This window comes from Taudactylus pleione, unplaced genomic scaffold, assembly GCF_031769625.1.
Source record: "Taudactylus pleione unplaced genomic scaffold, aTauple2 ptg000146l, whole genome shotgun sequence".
Taxonomy (NCBI): domain Eukaryota; kingdom Metazoa; phylum Chordata; class Amphibia; order Anura; family Myobatrachidae; genus Taudactylus; species Taudactylus pleione.
This window is the reverse complement of record NW_028284548.1, coordinates 3,888,017-3,911,759: the sequence shown is the minus strand read 5'-3', so window position 1 is coordinate 3,911,759 and position 23,743 is coordinate 3,888,017. Positions and strand designations below refer to the sequence as shown.

At 43.1% G+C, this 23,743-nt stretch overlaps 1 protein-coding gene across 4 annotated transcripts in view; it reads left to right on the top strand.

Annotated features, from left to right (window-relative positions):
* The window catches only part of VAV3 (vav guanine nucleotide exchange factor 3), a 317,308-nt gene that overhangs the window by 14,487 nt on the left and 279,078 nt on the right, over window positions 1-23,743 (top strand). The window lies entirely within an intron of this gene.

Below are 23,743 nucleotides of genomic sequence, written 5' to 3'. Positions count from 1 at the left end.
TACAGTGGTAAAGAAAAAAAACATCAAAGGGAAAGTTAGCTGCAGAAAGCCATAAAATTGGCAATATGCCTTTCACCACTCAAAGTGTCAAGAAAAGACTAAGGCCCTAAACCTAACCCCCCCCGTGGCTAATAAGACGTGCACCCCGGACTTACCTCGTTCGGGCCTGTGTTGTCCTGGATTCCGGCGTCGGGATTATGATAGGCGTCTGTATCTTGACTCCTATCATGAAAACCCTAGCCGGCATTCTGCCATCAGGATTGCGGCCGCCAGTCACATAACTACATACCTTCCTGCTTGCCCACTGCAATAAAAGGGACTACCTTCTTTTTCTAGGCCTTTTCCATCGTAGTCGTCCTGTGAGGGACTTCCTTCTCCTAGCTGAGACAACCATACACTCTTCACTACTAATCCTATAATGACCTCGTTAGTCTCTGTGTGAATGGTTCCTTTTCATGGCCAAGACAACTATATACTCTTCACTACCATTACTGTGTTGCCCCTTTTATCTTAGTACATTCTAGTTACCCCACATCACTGAAATTGTTAAATATCTTGTTAAATCAGCTCCTGTCATTTTTCAGTAAGTTTGTTCACCTGTATGCACTGAAGAAACAGGCCGATACACTTTTGTCACATGGTTTTAATATTTCATTCTGTGAAAGTAAAGCCCAGGCCTAACCATTGTAAACATTACCAATATTCTGGATACCACACAGATTTTTAATAGAACTACAGTTTTTCACCATTTATTTCTCTGTAAAGCTGGCCACACACTAGACCAACTTACATCCAACCAGCCAACTAGGTGATTGGTTGGAATGAAAATCTGGTGACGTATGGGAGTAAATGATGATCAGCAATTTGCTTGTAAATGCCAGAATACAGATGAAAATGGTGGTTCAGACAAGTTTGTTAAATGTTTGATCTAAACAATTTGTTCAAACAACAGTTTTTGTCTGGCGTTTGGGAGCAAATTGCTGATTGTCATTTGCTTTCATACCTTACCAGATTTTCATTCCAACCAATCAACTAATTGGCAGGTTGGACAGATAATCTGTAGATGTGTGGCCAGCTTTACTCCAAAATATGTTCCCATTACACATTGTAGAATCCATACATGTTCAAGTTTCCATTGTAACCCCTGTTTATAATGCTTATGTTCTTCGAGCTACAGAAGAGGAAACAACTGTTTTTCCATTTCCGATATCATAGCTAACGTGGGAAGATATCAGTTCCTTCCATCTGCTTGGTGCATTTCAAGTCAGAGCTTTTGTAGATGTTCTCATTTCTCTCAGGCACCATTGTGGCAGGAGGGGATACAGAGTTGTTTAACTGTTTTGAAGAAATATATATGTTGTATAGATTAAACCAGAGGAAGAATTGCTTGTATTAACTTTATAACCTGCCACTCATTCCTGTATGGTGCATATAGCATGTGTCATCATCCAGATGTTTTATGCAGCAAGGAACAGTATTGCATAATGAAATTTATTACAAGTTCAATTATATTTTATTTTATATTACATACTGTATGTAAAAATCATATTCTCTTTTATTGTTTGGGTAAAGTCCAAATTCACTTACAGTAAGCGTCTTCTGATTTATATACTAAAGCCAATTAACAGTTAAAAATTGCAAGTAAAAATTGGTTAGCAGTTACATTACTGTATAAAAACGTCTTTTGATTGTGATACTTTTTATGGACCTGTACTTGAAAGAAAACAGCAATAAAAAAAAATAAAGGTGAAATAAGATCAACTGTTATTAAGTATAATGTTATAATTAAATACAACAATTATCAAATGAAAACATATTGGAAGGGAAAGTGGAATGGTAAGGAAGTTGCTGGGCTGGCTTGTTCTGGTGGAAACAAATGAATATTAAGGCACAAGAAAATGAGAAAGGAGATGGTTTTGTTTATTGTGGGCTTCCAGGCAAAAGGAAAAGTTTTATCAGATGACTCCAGCCCAATAAAATGGATAGAATGTTTAGTTTTTGTAACCCATATATTACACCTCCACATGTCCTTGTCCTTCATTGTATTGTATTTTACTGTAAGTCACTTTTTGGTTATGTACCTTGTAAGGCGCTGCGGAACACTTGTGGCACCATATAAATAAACGATAATAATAATAATAATTAGAATAATATTTGTTTTACAGTGGAGGTACGGATACCGGCCGCCTGCTGGCATTTGTAGTTCCACAAATGGCAAAGGGCAGGCATGTTGGCACCTGTTGTTCCACTGCAAAATACAATAGTTTTCTTTGATTTTACACATTATTACCCCCGTACCCACAGCCCAGGGGTGCGGGGAAGAGGCCCGGGCTTCAGACCAAGCTTGGGTTTTCGGGAGAGGAGGGACCCCTTTTTTAGGGGATCCCCACCTCAACTGAGATCCCCGGCTTGACCTGAGCAGCTTGGAGTGATAATGCTTTGGCCCTGGAGACCCGGTAATAGGGACCCTGGGCTGTGGCATTACACCCATTGTTTTGGGTCCGGTGCTGGTTTTAAATATAGGGGGACCCCTACGCAATTTTTCCCCCCTATATTTAAAACCAGGACTGGCCCTGTAGCCTGGTCCTGGTACCTAAATTAGGATGGAACCCTACTTGTTTTGTTCCCCGTAATTTTAGGTACCAGGACAGGCTGACAAGTCTGGGGCTGGTTAGGCTTTTGGGGGGGGGGGGATCCTACGTAATTTTTTTAAAGAATTTAACCCATTTTTTACAGGTCTAACACACAAGCAGCCTGCACATATCTCACTGATATGTGCAGGCTGCTAGATCGGGAGAGATTTGCATAGAGAAAACACTGCAATCTCGGGTGAGTAATCTCTTGCAAAACGAGATTCTTGGGAGAGATATCTTGTTCTGCTTCACCATCGGCCAACTCATTTTGCCTCAATTCGCCTGTTGGTAAATTTGAGAGATAAAAAGTGGTTAAATCACCCGAGTTTTGATGTTTCCAGGGAGATTAATCTCTTTGCAAATCGGGACCATCTTGAATCTTACTAAATTTACCCCTAGTATACTGACAGTAATAAGTGCAATGTGGGTCCAGTAAAATTTGTAGCTGGACAGTGAGGGGATGCATATATGTGGACAGCCAGCTTGATAATTAGCAGTCCTTCTCTTGGATAGATGCTATGAACAGATCCAGCGGACACCACTGGGGCCAAATTGTGATGGCTAGATGACTGGATCAGATCATTTTCATAACGGCAGGTCTTGTGGGGTGTTCCAGGTATGCAGTGGTTAGTACCTATCAAAAGTGATCCAAGGATGGCAAGCCGGTGGAGGCAGTGTTCATGACAAACAGTGTTGACTTGGCCTCCAAATTCCCCAGATCTCAATCTGATTGAGCATCTGTGGGATCTGCTTGAAAAAGAAGTCCGAGCCATGGATGCTCCATCTCACACCTTACACTTAAATGATCTGTTGCTATTGAACAAGCTTTGTTCAACGATGTGCACCTGTCAGAAACGCACAGTGGGCAAAAGATAATCTTCCAGCAGCCACCAAATCAGTAGTAATCGGCCCCTCTGCATCATTGCATCTTCACCCAGTGTCTGCAGTACTGCCGATCACTGCTGATCCCCCAGCTGGCGACTGCAGAGAGGATTAGCTGCCGGGGAAAAGTAAATGAACCACCTCTAGCCCCCCCCCCCCCCCCCCCGTGTGTACCTGGCGGCTGCTCAGAGGAGCAGTTGCTGGGGAAATCAAGTTGGGATGGTTGCTACTTTTATGTTTTATATATCGATGACTGATATAATAAAAATCGATGTTGATGTTATGTGTTTTAAAAAAAATATATAGATTTTTTTTTGCTCTTTAAATAAAATCGTGCTGGATGAGTTTTAATAGATGTTCTTGACCCAATCCAATCATAAAGAAAAACTGACAATTTGTTAAAAAAAAATAAAAAAAAATTGACAGTTAACTGGTTAATAGCAGTTTAACCACTTAACTGACGATTTTTCCAGCAAAACCGGTCAGAAATTGCATGGTCCGCAGAAAAGTCCGGGTAATCAGAAGAGATCCATTCTGCACATGTGTAGAACAAATTTTCTCTTCAAAAAAACAGCCGGACGGTGCAGTCGCACCTTGTCATTTGAAGTACAGCTGGCTGCGTTTGCATCAAAACTGACCACGTCAGTTAAGTGGTTAACAGACGGTAGGATGTTATTGTACCAGAGCAGGTGAAAGAAAGTATTCAAGATTTATTTTGCTCCGTCCATTAGTCTAATTTTTTCATGTAGAATCCAACTTAACGATTTAATTTTCTTATATTTTATAAAACTATCATTTTGATACAATAAGATATTTAAATGTCTCAGACAGTGGCATAACTAGGGTATTTGGAGCTCAGGGCAAATTGAAAGAAGGAGCCCCCCATGTGCACGTGCCAAAAAATGGGCGTGGCCACTGAAAAATGGGGCGTGTCAACATTACACACACCCCTTTCTCGTCACTCTGAGAACAGTCCTTACCATTCCATATGCACTTTAATTCCCCGAGTAGTAGTGCCTCTCTTGCAATGCCCACTGTAGTAGTGCCCCTTATGCAATTTCCCTAGTAGCAGTGCCCCATGTAGTAGTGCCCTTTATACAGTGCCCCAGTAGTGCACCTTTATACAGTGCCCCCATTAGTGCCCTTTATACAGTCCCTGCTATGCAGTGCCCCTTATACAGTCCCCCCAGTAGTGGTCCCCCTTATGCAGGCCCCCAGTAGTGCCCCTTATACAGTACCTCCAGTATGCAGTGCCCCCAGTAGTGGTCCCTCTTATGTAAGCCCCCAGTAGTGCCCTATATACAGTACCCCCAGTAGTGGTCGCCCTTATGCAGGCCCTCAGTAGTTCCCCTTATACAGTGCCCCCAGTAGTGAACCCCCTATGCTGTGCCCCCAGTAGTGGTCCCCTTTATGAATGCCCCCATTAGTGATCCCCCCTATGAGTTGCCCCTTATACAGTGCCTTCCGTAGTGCATAAAACACACAGACAGACATACTTACATATATACATACATACATACATACACACATAACACTGACTTGACTTACCTGAATCCCCACGCCCGCCGCTGTCTGCTCCTCCGTCCCCCCGCCGGGTCCCGCTTGATCCAATCTGAGAGACATGATGTCTCTCCCATCACCCACTGCAGGAGCCGGAAGGCAGAGCTCATGAGTGAGCTCCAGGCGGGTCCGGCAGTGGGCACAGCAGACAATAAGAGTCTGTCTGATTCTCATTGGCTGCTGAATCACACACATTGCCGCCGTGCGGCGATGTGTGTGTAACAGTGTAGTGTGGAACGCACTCACTGCAGTCTGCACTACACTTGCAGATTAGGACGGGCCTATACCGTGGCCGGTGGCGACCCCCTTCCCCGCGCCGCTAGTCCCACGGCACCCATGGCCCTGCCCTAGTTACGCCACTGGTCTCAGAAGAGTTTTCTTCACAGTTTATATGGGCATAACTCCCATAGGTGCAGCTGCTATGGGGCTCAGAGCTAGGGAGCTGTGAAAGTCTCATGTGTTATATACATTTTTCAGCATGGCATGGGTGGACCAGTAGATAGGGGCCTACAAATATCTATTTACGCCCCTGACAGTATAGTAACATTTCTTACAAACTTAAATAATGTGACAAAATGATGATGGTATACAATTATGATCACAATGCATTCAGCATGTACTAAATATATGAAATTATGTAGCAATAAGCGTTTTCTTCTCGTCTTGTCAAAACTACAAGTGGAATATGTATTGTCTTTCCAATGAAAGAGGAAGTTACCCAGATGTGGACATGCTGGTTAAAGGGAATTATAGTCTTCTAATCATTAGGTTTATTTTCACTTCATAATATGTCTATATACATGCTCAGTGCTGCCTATCTACACATGGAAAATATAATTTCTCTGCATTTCGGTTTGTAAAAAATATGGAGAATAAAAACAATAGTTTTATGCCCTTCTGGTTAAAGTATAGTATAATGAAACATGTTACAACATTTGCAGTGCTCTCCCCAGGCTGTTTTTTGCGGGTGCACCACCCGGCACTTTGGGAGCCTGCAAGTGGGGACAGTGGGCCTGATTCAGAGCCGGACGCAATTAGCGCTCGCTCGTCCCGAAAATAGGGGTGGCTATTCAAATGAACCGTTCGCTCTTTGCGGTCTGTTCACGCCTCTAGGTCTGAACGAGCGAACAAAACTTGCGGTCGTTTTTTTGAAAAATACGCCCCCTGGCCGCTCGCATCCTACGTCATGTCCGCTATTTATTAGATTAATCGAGTACATCGACCAGCGTATGAACTGCTGCTATTCTTGTGGTTGGTTTTTGCTACCACAATCTTGCGAGCAGTTCTGGCTATAAAATAACACAGTGACGTGGTCAATGACACTGCTGTATTAATTATGCACACCCTTAAAACGCCCGTTTTGACCTTTAAGCACGCCTGCGTTCGGATCTCCACTCCCCGTTTTCAAGCACCTTCCCCTGTTACCACCCACATATGCCTCATTCTGTCACTCAAAATAGCAGGCATTCGCTATTTAGCGAACAAACGATTTTCGGCCGCACTGACTGGTTCGCGCATGCGTATAACGATCCGTACGCATGCGCAGTTGGGCAAACATCGCTCGGAGCGAACGAGCGGCCGCTTACGAGCGGCTCTGAATCAGGCTCAGTATCTGGGAGCTGTATAAAAAGGACCAGATCCTACAGACTTTGCAGCTTTTTCATAATCAGACGACTGGGCCTCTAATAAGAAGAGGAGAATTAATATATAAAATGTTATTTCAAGTTTAAATCATTATAAGGTCGGGGTTTAAAACATTTTATTATAGCGAAGGCCCCATCCGGCTACTTCTTGATGCCACCCGGCTGGAAAATTTTTCTGGGGAGAACACTGATTTGCTTAGCTTATCAGACAATACCTTATGAGAACAGCAGTGGATTGAAATGATCACGGCTCTTAGCTGTAATATAGTAATGAGCCCCAACAGATTTTCTATCCTGACTTGTTACCGTGCGATCTTGCTCCTCATCCATGCCCACACAGAAGCAGGCAGCATGTGATATACTGTAGCAGTTTATTCAGTTAGACTGCATTACAGTAGATGGCCATGCTATGATATACATGATGAGTAAATCTGACATAGGTCTTGATTCAGAGACGGATGCAAAGCCGATTTTTATGTAGATAAACCAGTGATGTTAAACCAGTGTGCAACTGAAACTCAAAATGGCAGTAAATCGATTTATGGCTTCAGTAGAATTATTTTTTACATTTGGTTGACGTCTGCTTACTGTATGTACAAGGTAAAATAAACACACAAAATTTTCAAGGAAGGTAGACTATATTAAGCTATTTTACAGCTTTACTTATATAGCAATGCTGTGATATACATTAATAGTAAGCACACGTAAGTGAACCCCATAAAATATGATAACATCAGTATCGTAGCTTATTGGAAAGCAGCACTGTAATGATTTATAGGAAAGTGTCATGATTTAGATACAGTTAATTAGTAAAGCCTTTGCATATATTTTTTAAGGCATCTGGAAGTCAGAAAAGAGGGTGAAGGTTAAGCTGCATATAAATTAATTTTAGAGAATCCCATGAGAGAGTCTATGTCAATGTATTGATGTATACTTCAGCCATACATCATAAGTGGGATATTAATTCAAGTCCCATAGGACAGTGTGATATGAGACTTTTATGTGTTTCAAGGTATTTTGTACCCATTTGTTGCCTGAATAGCCAATTAAACTTTCCTTGCTAGGAAAAGGAACAATGACCTATAGTAGACAGGGGATTTTTTGCAGAATATTGTATACAGACATATTTTACTAATTATGTGTTGAAAAATAATGCGCGTACACACACACACACACACGTTATATATATAATAATTTCCTGGTTTGTCTCGTCTCCTCAATGAAAGCCAGGGCCGCCCTATATGAAGACTGATGAGCCACTGACAGGTGAATACAGTACATAATGTTGATCTTGTTACAATGGCACCTATCAGGGGGTGGGATATATTAGGAAGCAAGTGAACAATCAGTTCTTGAAGTTAAACTGTTGGAAGCAGTAAAAACTGTCAAGCATAAGGATCTGTGTGACTTTGACAAAGACCAGTGGTTAGTACCTACCAAAAGTGGTCCAAGTAAGGACAACCTGCGAGCCAGTGACAGGGTCATGGGCGCCCAAGGCTCATTGATGCGCATGGGGAGCGAAGGCTAGCCCTTCTAGTCCTATCCCACAGAAGAGCTACTGTAGCACAAATTGCTGAAAAAAAATTAATGCTGGCTATGATGGAAAGGTGTCAGAACACTCAGTGCATCGCAGCTTGCTGTGTATGGGGCTGCGTAGCCACAGACTGCTCAGAGTGGCCATGCTGAGCTCCTATATTGGGCAAGTGAGCATCAGAATTGGATCATGGAGCAATGGAAGAAGGTGGTCACCCTTCATGGTAATAGTATTCCCTGATGGCAGTTGCTTCTTTCAACAGTAAAATGCACCCTGCCACACTGCAAACAATGTTCAGGAATGGTTTGAGGAACATGACAAAAAGTTCAAGGTGTTGACTTGACCTCCAAATCCCCAAATATCAATACGATCGAGCATCTGTGTGAAGTGCTGGAAAAGCAAGTCAGAGCCATTGAGGCCTCGCCATGCTAACATCTTGGTGCCAGATACCACAGGACACTTGCAAAGGTCTTGTAGAGTCCATGGTTCCATGGGTCAGGGCTGTTTTAGTGGCACAAATGGCACTTACACAATATGAAGGACCCTTTTGTGTTCATCGCAGAGTTCACACCAAGCGCAGGGACAAGTTTGAGTTTTCATATGGTAATTGCAGTCAATAAGTTCCACTCTCATAACCATTTATTGCTTTTGTTAAAAAATGTGAGGAAAAGCAATAGCGTAGATTAGTCGACCTGAAAACAATCTCACAGAACATAAGAGAGAATTGAAATGGAATTCTCAGGTAACTGTCAAATTGTTATATTCAGGTCTTGCTGAGCAGAGTAAATGTTTTGCAGCCTGTTCTATTATTATGCAATAATTATGATCATTCTTTGATGCAGCAACTGTATATTGCTTCCATTAAAGCCTAGACAAAAAGCCAAAATGATGAGACATGAAGACAGTCGTCGCTTTGCTGAGCAAATATTTTTTTGATATGGGAAAATAGAAACTTGTTACACAGTGAGAAGCGATTACACAAGAGGGTAAAAGACTTGATATGTTTGAATGTATTTTATGTGAAATATCATTGCTGTCAGTATAAACACATTTTTAGCATAGTGTGTTTATTATGACTGAACAGTCATAGTATCCACATAGAGTGGCATATTTGTAATGGGTGCAGGCTGTGTGGTGCACAAGGGCCAATGGTTGAAGATGCACGCAGAAGCGATATGCCAGTGTATCTGTGCGGCAGCCTACTCTATACTTGTTCAGAGCGCGTCATCTTTCCAGCAATTTATTCAGAAAGATAGTGCAGGGACAGGAGATGGGCAAGACTCTGGCACAGGTCTTTGCTATGTGGGACTTTATTTTTGCCTATGACCAATCATATGCAGTGTGGTGGATCATTGAGGTACCTTCCATTTGTGATTTTTAAAATGTCTTATTATTATTATTATTGTTATTATTATTTAGTGTTCCCTCTAGGTCCGGCGGCAGGCAGGGCGCCGGACCTAGAGCTGGGGCACATCTGCGCCCACCGAAGGCGTGTGCATGCCCGAGGGGGCGTGGCAAATGAAAAGGGGGCATGTCTTTATGATGCGTCCCCTTTTCGTAACTCTTGGGGGAGTGCCCGGCACTCACGGACATGCCGTGCAGCCCCCAAGCACCGCGGTCACTGTGAATGGATGCCGGGCTCATGCGCCCGGCGTCCATTCACAGATGGTGACCGCTGCTCTGCCATTTTCCCCACCCGCATGAGACTTAGGGGGTCATTCAGACCCGCTCGCGAGCAAAGGACGCTCGCAAGCGGGTCGATGCTTGCCGAATGCGCATGCGCACGACGGAGGAAGCTCCGTCGTGCGCATGCGCGAGACCCGGCGAGCGACGAGGAATACGTCGCTTGGGATCTCGCACCAAAGGGGGCATGCTGTCGATGGTGTCTGACAGCACGCCCCCTTTGGTGGGCATGCCGGGGGCGTGGCTGCCAGACGGAAGCATTCCCACGGGAACGCCTACCGTCTGAAGCCGGCCCCACTGACATCACTAGTGATGTCAGTGGGAGTGATTTTGGCTCTGATAGAGCCAAAATCACTCCAGGGCTTACGGCAGCGAGACCCTACCGCAGGGTCTCCGTCGCAAGCCCGATGGTCGCGATGGTCTTGACCATCGCGACCATCATCATGGACACTCGCATAAGCTGTGGGTGGTAACCCACAGCTATGCGAGCGTCCATAAGGCCGCTCCATTTTCAGGGAGGAGGGCCCTGATTCAGAGCGAGCGCTCTGGTCAGAGCGTTCGGCTCTGAATCAGGCCCTCAGGCCCATGGGCGGAGGACAGAACCCGCAGGCTGTTTCAGCGGGGCGCCGCGGTGGAGGGCAGGGTGCTTTCTGCCCTTCAGAAGTAGGGCAGGGCGCGGCGCCCTGCTGACACAGCCTAGTGGGAACGCTATTATTATTATTATTACCATGCTAGATTAAGGTATCTAGATAATATTGATTGATTAGAGGGTGTATTTATTACTGTGTATGTCGAGTGTTTAAGGTGCAAGCTTTCTCTTTTTAAGACTAGTACACACTTATAATATACTAGTTTACATTTGTGTGACAGTTTGGTCCATGTATATTTGGACACTGACACATTTTATGTTATCTTAACTATTTACCAAAAATATTTACAGTTATATAATGAATATGGTTTTAAAGTGCTTTAATTTGGGATATTCATATGCAAATTGGAGGAAGTGGAATTTTCTGCAATGGCTGAGTCAGTCATCTGATGGAGAATGCATTTCACTTGCTGAATACAAAACTAAAGGCGGAAACACTCATGAACAAACAACGACTGCAGACAGCTGCAGTAAATGCCTGTTAAACCCAGTATTTGGGGATGTCCATGGGTTCCAGTCTTCAGGCAGTCAATGCCTGCAATGGATTCTCAACAAAGTATTAAAAATGAACATTTATGATAACTGTATGTTAATTTGTCCAATTATATTTGAGTGGACTGTGTATAAAAATGCACAGAATTCCCCAGCACACTGGAAAGGATCAACAAATGAGATTCTCATCCTACATAATAATTGCAATGCAGATATAATATTTGCAAACATATGGTAAGCCACCATGGGTATGTATCTATGTGTAATACTATAGAACCTGTTAGTCTACCCAAAATATGTAGGACCTCATTCAGAGTTGGTCGTAAGCGGCCGCTCGGTCATACGCCTAACGATCGAGAATCAGAAAATAAAAAACAATCGCACGGCCGGTCAATCACAACCAAAGTGACGCCCATACATGAACAATTGTTGTCAGTCGTTGAATGTTAATTTTCTTCTGATGGTTGCGGCCGCTTGTGTTGTGTGCAAATTACACCAAAAATTAACAAAAAACCGCATAGAATAAGCCATCCCCATGAAATGTATTTATTCTTATTATTCGCTAATGCTAATGCAACTGAATCAATTACAAGCCAATTAGCAGTGTTATTAGCAACAACAAACGATTATTAGCTGCTTGCATTGTGTGCCACAAAATAGAAACATCAAACATAACATCAGTCATATTCGATAGTATCGATTGTACTCTGGGGCTTGAGAGAGCACATACCCAACCTCAAGCTGTACGATCAGCCAGGCCTCTAACCTGCTCGCAGAGTGACGTTTTACTACTTCCGGCCTTCTATGTCGGTCGTAGCAGGAAATTTATGTACGCCCCTGAAACGCCCTGAAAACTGTGAGGAACACCTGCATTTTTAGACCACCACCCCCGTCAACACCCACAAACGGCCTTTCATGTCAATCAACTTTCGGAAGCCACTTCCTGCTCGTAAGCCGTACGATCGACAGCATTTTGGATCGCAAGGTCTCGTACGCACATGCGCACAACTAACCGTACGCATGCGTGGTTTAGAAACATCGGATGCATATGATCGAGCGGCCGCTTACGACCGACTCTGAATGAGGTCCATTGTGTGAGTTACTAAATTATAGATGAAAGGGGACATAAACATTGCACAAACTGACTGCTTCTACTATCAGTTATCATACAGATGATACTTTATAATTACAAGTAGCGTTTGGTTAAAAGACATGATTGAATTTGGTATAAACTTCATGATTAAATTCAATTATAAACAGCAAGCAGGTTTGCATCCAAAGACTACTGTAACATATCACAAAAAAATAAATGTATCGTTCTCACAATTGAAATTATAAATTCAATTAGTTTACTATGAGAATTCAGCGTGTGTTCAATAAAAGCAGGCACCTCTGGCTGTTATTACACCACCATACATCTCCCTACAGAGTCGCCCTGTCAGACTCCAGCAGCTGCTCTCTTGCACTGCCTGTGTGTGAGATAGAACGGTAGGGAGGTCAGCCTATCATTCTCCAGGCTCTGTAGTTGGCATCTAGAAGTGTGAAATCTAGAGGTATTAAGAAAAAGGGACCATGCTGTTACACCGCCCTAAATAATTGTCATGATTTCTGTTATGCTGTTTCACTTCAGTCCCAATATTTCTTACTGCCATGTGATTTTGAAATTTGATGATTCAGTGGAAGTTCTTAGCTAACAGATTTCAACATAACAGCAAGAGGTAGTGAGAACGAAGCAGGGCAGACACAAGACTGATGTACTTAAATTGATATGTGCAGTCAGCAAGTACTGTAGATCAGATACTACAGTACATTCCAGAGTCAGTGCGCCTCAATTGGTCCTGGGACTCTGTATACAGACACTGTGGGCCACATGTGCCATGCAACTTTTAGAGATTTAGATGCATTACTAATCGATGTGGACATCAGCATTGGGTGCAACTCAGAATCAGTCCCCATATCTCCCAATATTGTCAATTTGAAAAAATATTAGGCCAAATTAGATTATGGGCACAATTCACCTTGATGTACCAGCATTCCAAAACAAAATGACAGATACAGATGTGTCCTTTCTCATCTAGCCTCAATACGCCACCAGCGTGAGTGAGCCGCCAGGTCCCGTGAAACTTTGCTAGCGTTGGGTGTCTCTCTTGCCGAAAATGTGTTTAAGTCGCAGTGCGATGCGATTAGCACACACCAGCAGACTGTGCTGATTAATGTGATATGTGACACTTGTATATCTGTGTGCGACTGAGACTGCAAACAGAATTTGGCGTGGAAGAAAGCTGCGGCCGCTGCATCGTAGCTCTTTGCATGCTGATTGACGGACTCAGTCGCACACAGATATACAAGTGTCGGAATCAAATGAATCAGCGCAGTCTCTTGGTGCTTCCTAATCACATCACATTGTGCCCGGCACTAGAAAATTCTCACGGGACCAGGTGCGCCAAGAGGGGCTGATTGGCGTGACTGCAGCAAAGATGAGTGAGGACACATCTGATGTGTCCTTATACAGTTATGCTGCATTCGCACTAAAAGAACCCTCTCGGCGCACCAGGTCCCTTGAGACTCTGCTAACACCAGGCGTTGTTTTTTTCTGCTGACAATGTGTCTAGGTTGCAATGCGATGCGACTAGGACACACCAGCAGACTGTGCTGATTAATTAAATATGCAACACTTATATCTGTGTGCAGGTGAGTCTCTGAATCTGTACACAAAGTGCTACAATGTAGCGTCCGCAGCTTTTTTCACTCCAAGTTCTGTTGTGGTTCATACACAGACAAGTTCTAAGTGCCTGAATTCCACCTATGGGATGGTTACCTACCGCAGTTTTGCCAGGGAAAATGTAAAAGCCCACAGCAAACAGGAATGAATAAGAAAAAACCTGCTGGTATCCACAATAGGAATTGGCTAGTAAGTAATTAAAAAATCCGAAATTATTGTTTAGCAATCAGATTAGACCATATAAATTGAATACATAAAAACTCCAATACTATCAGTATCCCTAAACACTATTCAGCATAAATTGATAACATGTTTTCAACTGTATAAACACATTAGTAGCAGTATAAGAATTAATGTATGAGCAGCTCATTAAAAACAAATTATCAGTTAATGAAAGTATCATGCATCTTTTGTGCAGTCATTAACAGATATACATCCGATTTGGTGTCGTAGACAGCAAGATGTTGATATACTTTCACAATGCGCGCTCCCGCTTTTCGCCCTATTCAATTGCAAAACAGGCAAATGTTGCGAATTGCGAAGCTAGCGAAAAGGACTTTTTTGGGGGGGAATCAGTCTGTACCCCAAAAAAGGCATAAGTGACCCTAGTAATCAATATAGAAGTGTATTAATAATTGTAATAAAAGTATTTTGGGTTCCTAAAGTTATATGCAATTTTGCATTGGTGTGAAAAATAATATATAGCAATTTTTTGGGGTGAAAACAAAATTGCTGTAGTTAATTTGTGGGTACATTTAAATGGGTACTAGTATATTTAGTTAATAAAGTGCATTTTTTTTAAATTCAGGAAAAAAACTGCTGCAGCCCCCTGTAATCCTAAAAACACCATACAACACCCCATCCAAAGCAACACCCAAAAATACCTGTCCCAGTTCTTTAGACCCATTTTCCATCACCTTTTAAATTTTCACCCCTAAAATGACATGTCTTTTATGGGGTGAATTAAGATCATTTTTTTTTACCTAGTCATTAGGGGGGGAGGGGGGGGGGCAAAGGGTTCTGAACCAAGTCCCCACAATTTTACCCCAAAGTATGGATTTTGCACTTCTTTTCTCCTGCCTTTGGGTGGAGATACGTTTTCGCCTGTTTTTGCCTGTGGAGTTTTCGCCTAGGCAAAAACATCCTGGAATTGAATATGGCAATACTTCAGAAACAGGCGAAAACCGCGCATAGGCGAAAACTTTCCGCAGATCGTGGCATTTCACCTCTAATTGAATACGGGCCTAAGACCAGATCCTTCCTTAGATTAACAATTAGAGGTATTATTATCTACTTCTTTCCCCTTTATGTTAGAGTTTCCAGTGACGAAACGTCCAGCCAAGATCTCCATTAGTACAATATAGGAGCTATTGAATACAGCCGTAGTGAGCCTGGACCTCAGTTTAATATGCCGGTGGCTGTCAGTTGTTCAGCTGCATACAGTAGGATCCCGAACCTCTGTGGGTAGGCTCAGGGCTGCAGGATCCGCAGGCTATTGTTTGTAATTGCGGCTCTAACTCCAGTCCCGGCTTGTCTTCTCAGCGTGCAGATAGTAGGGGGGGGAGCTTGTTAGTAAGTCCACTGCTGGGTATAGACACCTCAATATGTATCGGGCAGCAGGTAATTGCGGACTTCTGTGGATTTTTTCAAGCTGGAGCTCCCATATTGTACTATTGGAGCGCTTAGCTGGACTTTCCGTCACTAGTGACTCTAACATAAAGTGGATAGGAGTAGGTAATATTACCTCAAATTGTTAATCTAAGGAAGAGCCTGGACGTATTTTGTTACTAAAGTCTTTCCAACATACTTTAAGACAGGTCTCCTTATTGTACTGTACTAAACGTCTTGCTGACTGAGACACCAAATCGGATGTATACTTGTTAATGCCTGCACAAAAGATTCATGATACTTTCATTAACTGATATTTTGTTTTTAATGAGCTGCTCATACATTAATTCTTATACTACTGCTAATGTGTTTATACAGTTGAATACATGTTATCAATTTATGCTGAATAGTGTTTAGGGATACTGATAGTATTGGAGTTTTTATGTAATCATTACAGTATATGTGGTCAAATCTGATTGCTAAACAATAAATTAGGATATTCTTTCTTGCATGGTGCATTGAGGCTAGATGTTTGAGGACATATCTGTATTGGGCATTCCTGGGTGGTGACTGGAAGTTGTTGATATGAGTGCGGGACTTTGAAATATATATATATATATAAAATATATACAGATAAGGTATTTACTCAGAAAGATTATCAAAGATATACTCGGCTCCTGATCAGTTATATGCAGTTATAGGCTTCAACGACAATCTCTAGGGATAGTCTTTTGTCTTAATATGTTTAGACACCCAGATATAAAAAAATATTGGTCTTCATCCGTGTTGGATCCAGGCACAAAAGCCCCACATGTGTTGCATTAATATTGCTTTTATCCCCTTGAAATTAGTGGAGGTGTCTCACCAGAACACATACATTAATACTCTACTTTTATCAGCAATAAGGGGCAGTATTGCCTCAATTATAAATAATACATATTATCTCAATATGTTTACCTTTGTGAAGAGTCAAGGCCATGATATCTTGAGAACCACCTTACTGACATCTTTACCCCCCTGTACAGATTTGAACAACATCTTAAAACAAGATAGCCTTGTTCTATAAACAAACATCAGCAGATGATGTGGGACAAAGGTCACAAAAACAACTACCAATAACTAGAGATGAGCGGGTTCGGTTCCCTGAGAACCGAACCCACCCGAACTTTGGGGATCCGAGGCAGATACGAGTCGGCTCGGGTTTTCCCGCCTGACTCGGATCTGAAAATGAGGCAAAACTTCATCATCCCGCTGTCGGATTCACGTGGGTTTTGGATTCTATATAGGTCCCGTGATCGCCGCCATTTTTCATTCCAGCTGCGGAGCATGAAGAGGGAGGGAGCTGGGATCTGTTGCTGACACTGATACTGACCATACGGGCTGGCTGGCTACTGTTGTCCATATAGGGGCTAGCTGGCTACTGTTGTCCATATAGGAGCTGGCTGTTGTCCTGTTCATAAGGGCTGGCTGTTGTTGTCTATCCTGTCCATAAGGGCTGTTGTCTATAGAGGGGCTGGTTGGCTGTTGTCCTGTCCATAGGGGCTGGCTGGCTGTAGTGCTTTGTTGTCCAGGGGGTGCTCTGTCCTTCAGGGGTGCTCTTCACCCACCCCCAGTGTGAACATTTTTTTTCCCTCTGTGTGCGTGTTAGCCACACTTGTCATCAGCGTAGGTGCGCAAGGGTGCTGTGCTGCTATCTGTCAAGGGGCTGCTGCCTCTATCAGGAGTTCACCCGAGTGTTAAAAAAAATATATACATTTTTTTGTGTGTTAGCCAAACCTGTCATTGGCGTAGGTGCACAGGGGTGCTGTGCTCCTGTCTGTCAAAGAGTTGGTGCCCAAAAAATATATATATTTTTTTATGTGCGTGTTAGCCACACCTGTCATCGGTGTAGCTGCGCAGGGGTGCTGTGCTCCTGTCTGTCAAAGGGCTGGCCCAAAAAATAAATATTTTTTTAATGTGTGCGTGTTAGCCACACCTGTCATTGTCATAGGTGCGCAGGGGTACTATGCTCCTGTCTCTCAAAGGGCTGCTGCCAAAAAAATAAATATTTTTTTTTTGTGTGCATGTTAACCACACCTGTCATGTGTGTTAGCCACACCTGCCATCGGTGTAGGTGCGCAGTGGTGCTGTGCTCCTGTCTGTCAAGGGACTGCTGCCCAAAAAATATATATATTTTTTTGTGTACATGTTAGCCACACCTGTCATTGGCGTAGCTGCGCAGGGGTGCTGTGCTGCTATCTGTCAAGGGGCTGCTGCCTCTTTCATTTTGTGTGTGGTTGTGTGCGTAGTGAGTATAGAGGACAGTCACATGACCGGAGAGCAGGATCCACATACCAGTCTTCTAGCTGCCGGCAACAGTCATGATGACGATGCAAGGCCGTCAACATCATCTTTGAAGGCCGATGTACCAGGGCTTAAGTCAGGCCAAAAAGTCAGGCTAAAAATATCTAATTTTATCCTGTTAAACAAACATTTTTTAAAGCTAAGTCAGTTTTAGAGAAACAAAAAATTGGCAATATGCCATTCACTACATGAAGTGGCAAGGAAAGGATAAGGCATTGGCCTATATTTATGATGACTGATGGTTCTAATGATAATTTAAGCCCCTCTGCTATTAGGAGAAGTAGAAAATAAATTACAATTATTAAGATGAGTAAGACACCGGAACCAACTGTGTTCTGAAAAATCACAAATCCCCAAGGAGAGTCCAAGTGTGTGCGCTGTTGCTATGTGTGAGCCTGACCTTTCTAGTAATACTGTACTTAAAGAGGATCCTCCTTCCACCATTTGTGTGCCTTCTGACGTAGAAATCGAGGATGCTTCTCTGGAATTGCACGAGGAGGATGAGGAGGATATTTATCTAGTTGGCGATAACAACAAGGATCATGAGGATGTTGATGATGATGATGAGGATGTTTGTGTAAAAACTGTAAATCAGGCAATAGTTGTTGTCCATGGTGGGAAAAATCCCATTGTTGACATGCCTGGGCAAAGGACCAAAAAATCCACTTCCATTGTGTGGAATTATTTTCACCCAAATCCGGACAACCTTTGCCAAGCCATTTGTAGCCATTGCCAAGTAACAGTGAGTAGAGGTAAGGACCTTAACATTCTTGGAACCTCCTCCCTGTTACGTCACTTTCAGCTCATTCATCAAATTGGAAAGGGTATTTCAAATTCTAAAACTTTGGGGACAAAAAACCGAACAACAATCAGTCCAGTGTCACCTAGCTGCTCCGTTCTATCTGGATCCAAGCGCCTGCAATCTCCACCACCAACACCTGCATCCACATCAACATCCTCATTCGTGATGAGAAGTAACTTAAAAAAACAATTGACTGTTAAATAGTCCTTTGACAGAGGAAGTAAGTATAACAGCTGTCACCCAGTTTCACAGCGGATCACTGATGCCATGACGGCTGTGCTAGTATTAGATGGTGAAGTAATAAAAATTGAGGATGATAGTGTGGAGGAAGTGCAGAAGAAGGATGAGGGGGAGATTTGTGTCCTATCTGACGCTAATGTGGATGTTGATGATGAGGATGTGGTTTGCATAAATCAGCCACCAGGGGCAGCAGTTCTTGCTCATGATAAAAAGAAAGCCAGAAAAGCCACGTTTTGGGTGTGGAATTATTTTAATCTTAATTCTGACAACAGTTGTGAAGGCATCTGTTCCATTTGTAAAGCCAAAGTTAGCAGAGGATTGGATGTTAACCATCTAGACACCTCCTCCCTGTTACATCATTTGCAGCGAGTTCATGCAATTTGTTTAACAAAATTCTAATAATTTGTAAACTAATAACAAGCAGTCCAGTATCAGCTACCAGCAGTTTGGAACAGCACATGCAATCTCCACCACCAACACCCTCATCATCAACCTCCTCCTTAATAATTGAAGGTAGTCCTTCCAAAAAATGTTTGTGGGGGCCCACACAAACCAAGGAGTTCAGCCACGAAAGTGTCAGTCCTAGTGGTAAAGTGCTTGGTTTGTTAAACTGTGCATGTCCTTTTTAATACCCCACATAAGAGTGGGTGGGAGGGACAACTCCATCTTGCACCTCTTTCCTTTGCATTTTGCACAATTTGGGGCATTGCCGACTGACATTATTATAGTTTATTAAACTGCCATCCTGTCTGCCACTGCTGTGTGGCAATGTTTCATAGATGTCCTATATTTTTTTAAACTGCCGTGCGTTTGTGCCGCTGCTCTGTCGCTTACTTTAGCCAGCCAGCTCGCTGCAGCCTTTGGCCTATATTGATGAAAAATAGTGTAATCAATTTTGTGAGATGGTTAAATATTCATGGAAATGCCTGAACATGATTGTTATTAAGGTTAATAATACTGTAGGATCAAATATAGGCCCAAATTATGTGGTTTTAGCTGTTTATATAATTTTTTGGAAAAAATACAGATCCTAAACCAAAACCTAAAATCAAAACACCAAGGAAAAAGATCCAAAACCAGATCCAGATCCAAAACCAGGGGAGATCCAAAATCAAAACATGCGGATCGGCGCACATCTCTACCAATAACCCTACTGGTAACACTGGCCTAAATAAGCCTGTTCCACAAAGATGCATACAGCTCTGCATAAGGGATATACACATTTAAAAGAAGATGTATCAATGCTTCTAAAGAGTGTAGAAGTGGACAAGTTGAGAAGTTACCCATAGCAACCAATCAGCTTCTACATATAATTTTTTAGAATGTACTCGATAAATGCTAGCTAAAAGCTGATTGGTAGCTAAAGGCAACTTCTCCGCTCTTCAGAAGCATTGATACATTTCTCTCGTAGTTCTGTAAGTGCTGTTGGGAGCAATTATAGACAATATGCAACTCTTCATCAGGCCCTAGAAAGTTTTTAAAAGTCAGCAGGAAGAAAGGCACCGAAGGACAAAGCTAAAATCAATATAAACAGCAGCATTTTGTACATCATGCAGAAAGTAAGTCAATTTCATAACAAGATATACTAGAATAGACAAATGTAAGTCTTCATCATCCTGTTTTTGTGCTGTAAACTCATTTGCAGTTAATAATCAGATAGAATGTTTGGGCTTTAATTCTAAATCATCTTCTGCGTATCCAGCAGGGCTGGCGGCCACTAACACAATCTTCTCAGCCAAGATAGAGGATTCGGGACACTGATGTTTACTTCCTGTGATCAGTAGAATTCTAGAAAGAGCTACTGTGCTTATTCTCTGTGACCAGCCACTGTGTAAGGGTAATGCAGAGTGCAGATTATACAGAATTCTCTTGATGGCTTTAACTTGCATTTTCTATCCAATACCAGATTGCAGAGTGAAATATACCATCAGTTCTGCAGCTCAACTCACCTGATTCCTAGAGGACTCCTACCTAAAACTGCAGAAATCTATCCAGCCATAGTCAAAAGAGGCTGACCAGGGTTTATTTTATTACCAGTTATTTATAGTGGAGCGTACAATCTATATTCCCTATCACATGCGCACACACATACACACTAGGGTTAATTTGTGTTGGGAGCCAATTAACCTACCAGTATATTTTTGGAGTGTGGGAGGAAACCCACGCAAGTACAGGGAGAATATACAAACTCTGCACAGGTAGGTCCGTGTTGGGAATCGAACCCACGACCTCAGTGCTGTGAGGCAGTAACGCTAACCATTACACCATCTGTGCTGCCCCATTAATGGATAAACGTACTGTTAATATTATGTGAAAATTTGATTGTCCTCTGTTGGAAAAGTTGTATCCTTACCGGACTTGTCACAAGCCTTTAGAGTTATGCAAACCAGCTCTGAATGAAAATAAACCTTGATTGACAAAAATATAACGGGACCATTAAAACATCAACAATTATTTGTCTATATTTTTCTGTAAATGTGGAACCTATTGTGATCACCTTTGTGATTTCCTTTTCAAATGACTGGAATGCTGCTGAATCTATCCACCTTCTAAATGTAATATATTAGGAATAAAATACCTGCTGGAAACAGATGAAAAAATTAAACTGGACAAAAAGTTACCCTCTTGGTAACAGACAAGAAGTATTTAGTTAAATGAGTAATTTTATATTTACAGATGTATTGACCAAGCAAGTGCACCATTTCACACAGCCATGTGTTCCCTCACACTTATTTACTGAAATATCATTCCCCCTGAGTAATTATGGCCCTCCTCGTCCTCTGGGACCTCTGCTTTCTCACAGTGTGGTTCCTTCTTCAGCACTTAGGGCCTGATTCAGACCCACTCGCGAGCGGCTGTCCGCTCGCAAGTGGGTCGATGTTATGGACTGAGCATGCGCACGACGGAGGGAGCTCCGTCGTGCGCATGCGCCAGACACGACGAGCGAAGGAAAGTCCTTCGCTCGTTGTGTCTGATCAAAGGGGGCGTGCTGTTGATGTTGATTGACAGCACGCCCCCTTTGGTAGGCGTGCCGGGGGCGTGCCTCCCTGACGGCGTTCCCACGGGAACGCCTCCCGTCAGAAGCCGGCCCACTGACATCACTAGTGATGTCAGTGGGAGTGATTTTGGCTCTGATAGAGCCAAAATCACTCCGGAGCTTGCGGTTGAAAACCTCAACCGCAGGCTCCGGCTCACAATTTCGATGGTCGCGATGGTCTCGACCATCGCGGCCATCAAAATGCACGCTCGTATAGCCTGTGGGTGGTGACCCACAGCTATACGAGCGTCCAGAAGGACGCTCCATTTTCATGGAGGCCGGCCCTCATTCAGAGCGTGCGCTCTGCTCAGAGCGTACGGCTCTGAATGAGGGCCTTAGATCTGGAACCTAACACACTGGAAGATACTGATTAGAGAAGTACTGCAGAAATACTGTCAGAAACCATCTGCAGTTTCAACATACTCTCCAGTAGCTTCCACGAAAAATATTGGGTGTACTAGGGGTTAGGCCCCTTATGGCTAAATTGTATTGGTGGAATCATCATTCAAGCTCAAAGTAACTGTTGCACATATTAAAATGATAGTAATATTTAGTCATATTATTATTAATACATAGTAATATTCAGCAAGCATTACCTATGATGGCTCTGCAGTGGCTCTCGGAATTAATTAAATACTGTGTTTCCCCGATAATAAGACACTGTCTTATTTTTTTTTTGGTTCCAAAAAACACCATAGGGCTTATTTTCGGGGTAGGTCTTATTTTAACTAACATTGACAGCCCCTTATGCAGGCCCCCCTGTAGCAGTGCCCCTTATGCAGGCCCCCCCTGTAGCAGTGCCCCTTATGCAGCCCCCCCTGTAGCAGTGCCCCTTATGCAGCCTTCCTTGTGTAGCAGTGCCCCTTATGCAGGCCCCCCCCTGTAGCTGTGCCCCTTATGCAGCCTCCCTTGTGTAGCAGTGCCCCTTATGCAGCCCCCCCCCCGTAGCAGTGTCCCTTATGCAGGCCCCCTTATTGCAGTGCAAGTACGGTACTTACCTGAGTCGCCGTCCGGGATGTCCCTTTCACTTGCGCGCTGACTGGATCTAATATGATCCAGCAGGCGCGGCCGCACAGGATCCTCAGCGTGCGGGTATCGTCATGACGTCATCTGCGCACTGCATGACTGGGAACGCTGGTCTCTGCAGCGTTCCCAGCTCAAAAAGAAAAAAAGGTAGTTCTTATTTTTGGGGTAGGGCTTATTTTAGACCGGGCTACAAAAGTAAGGGTAGGGCTTATTTTCAGGGTAGGTCTTATTATCCGGGAAACACGGTAGTAGGTTGTTAGTTACGGCTACCATTCAGCTGAGATTACAGAGTGTCTCACAACTTTTTTGCCAAGCAGCATCTCACAAGTGCCTGATTCCACAGACTGAATTAACAGTGTGATCTATGGCCTAGTCATCACTCCATGCAGGACACACAACAGTTAAAAGCAGGCCCTTATGAAAAATTCACACCACCGTGCAGTATTAGTAATCTACTGCCTAGTGCAAACACACTGAGCTCATCCCTCATAAAGGAACATGCTTTTAATTGTTCCACTTGTGTGGATGGCTTCAGAAACAATATTAGGATTTGATGAATGGTCTGCAAAGTATGGACAGCACTGCAAGTGTTCACTGCTTTTAATGTAGTCAATAAAGCTTTCATACCAAAGGGTTTTATACACAATAAGCAGACGGATTGGAAGCAGAGGCACAGTTGCCAGATAACGTGGTTTAACTGTTTGCCTATTTACTGAAATATCTGAGTAGAATTGTGGTAGCCAACATTTTACATGTCATAAACATATGCCACATTCATTTCATGTCATACACCTCCTACTGCATTTGCATATTAGCAAGGACGAAATTGCAAAGCAGCCTGCGTGCAGCTTTGCAGTTCCGTCTGATGTTGAATCACCCCCTATTTGCA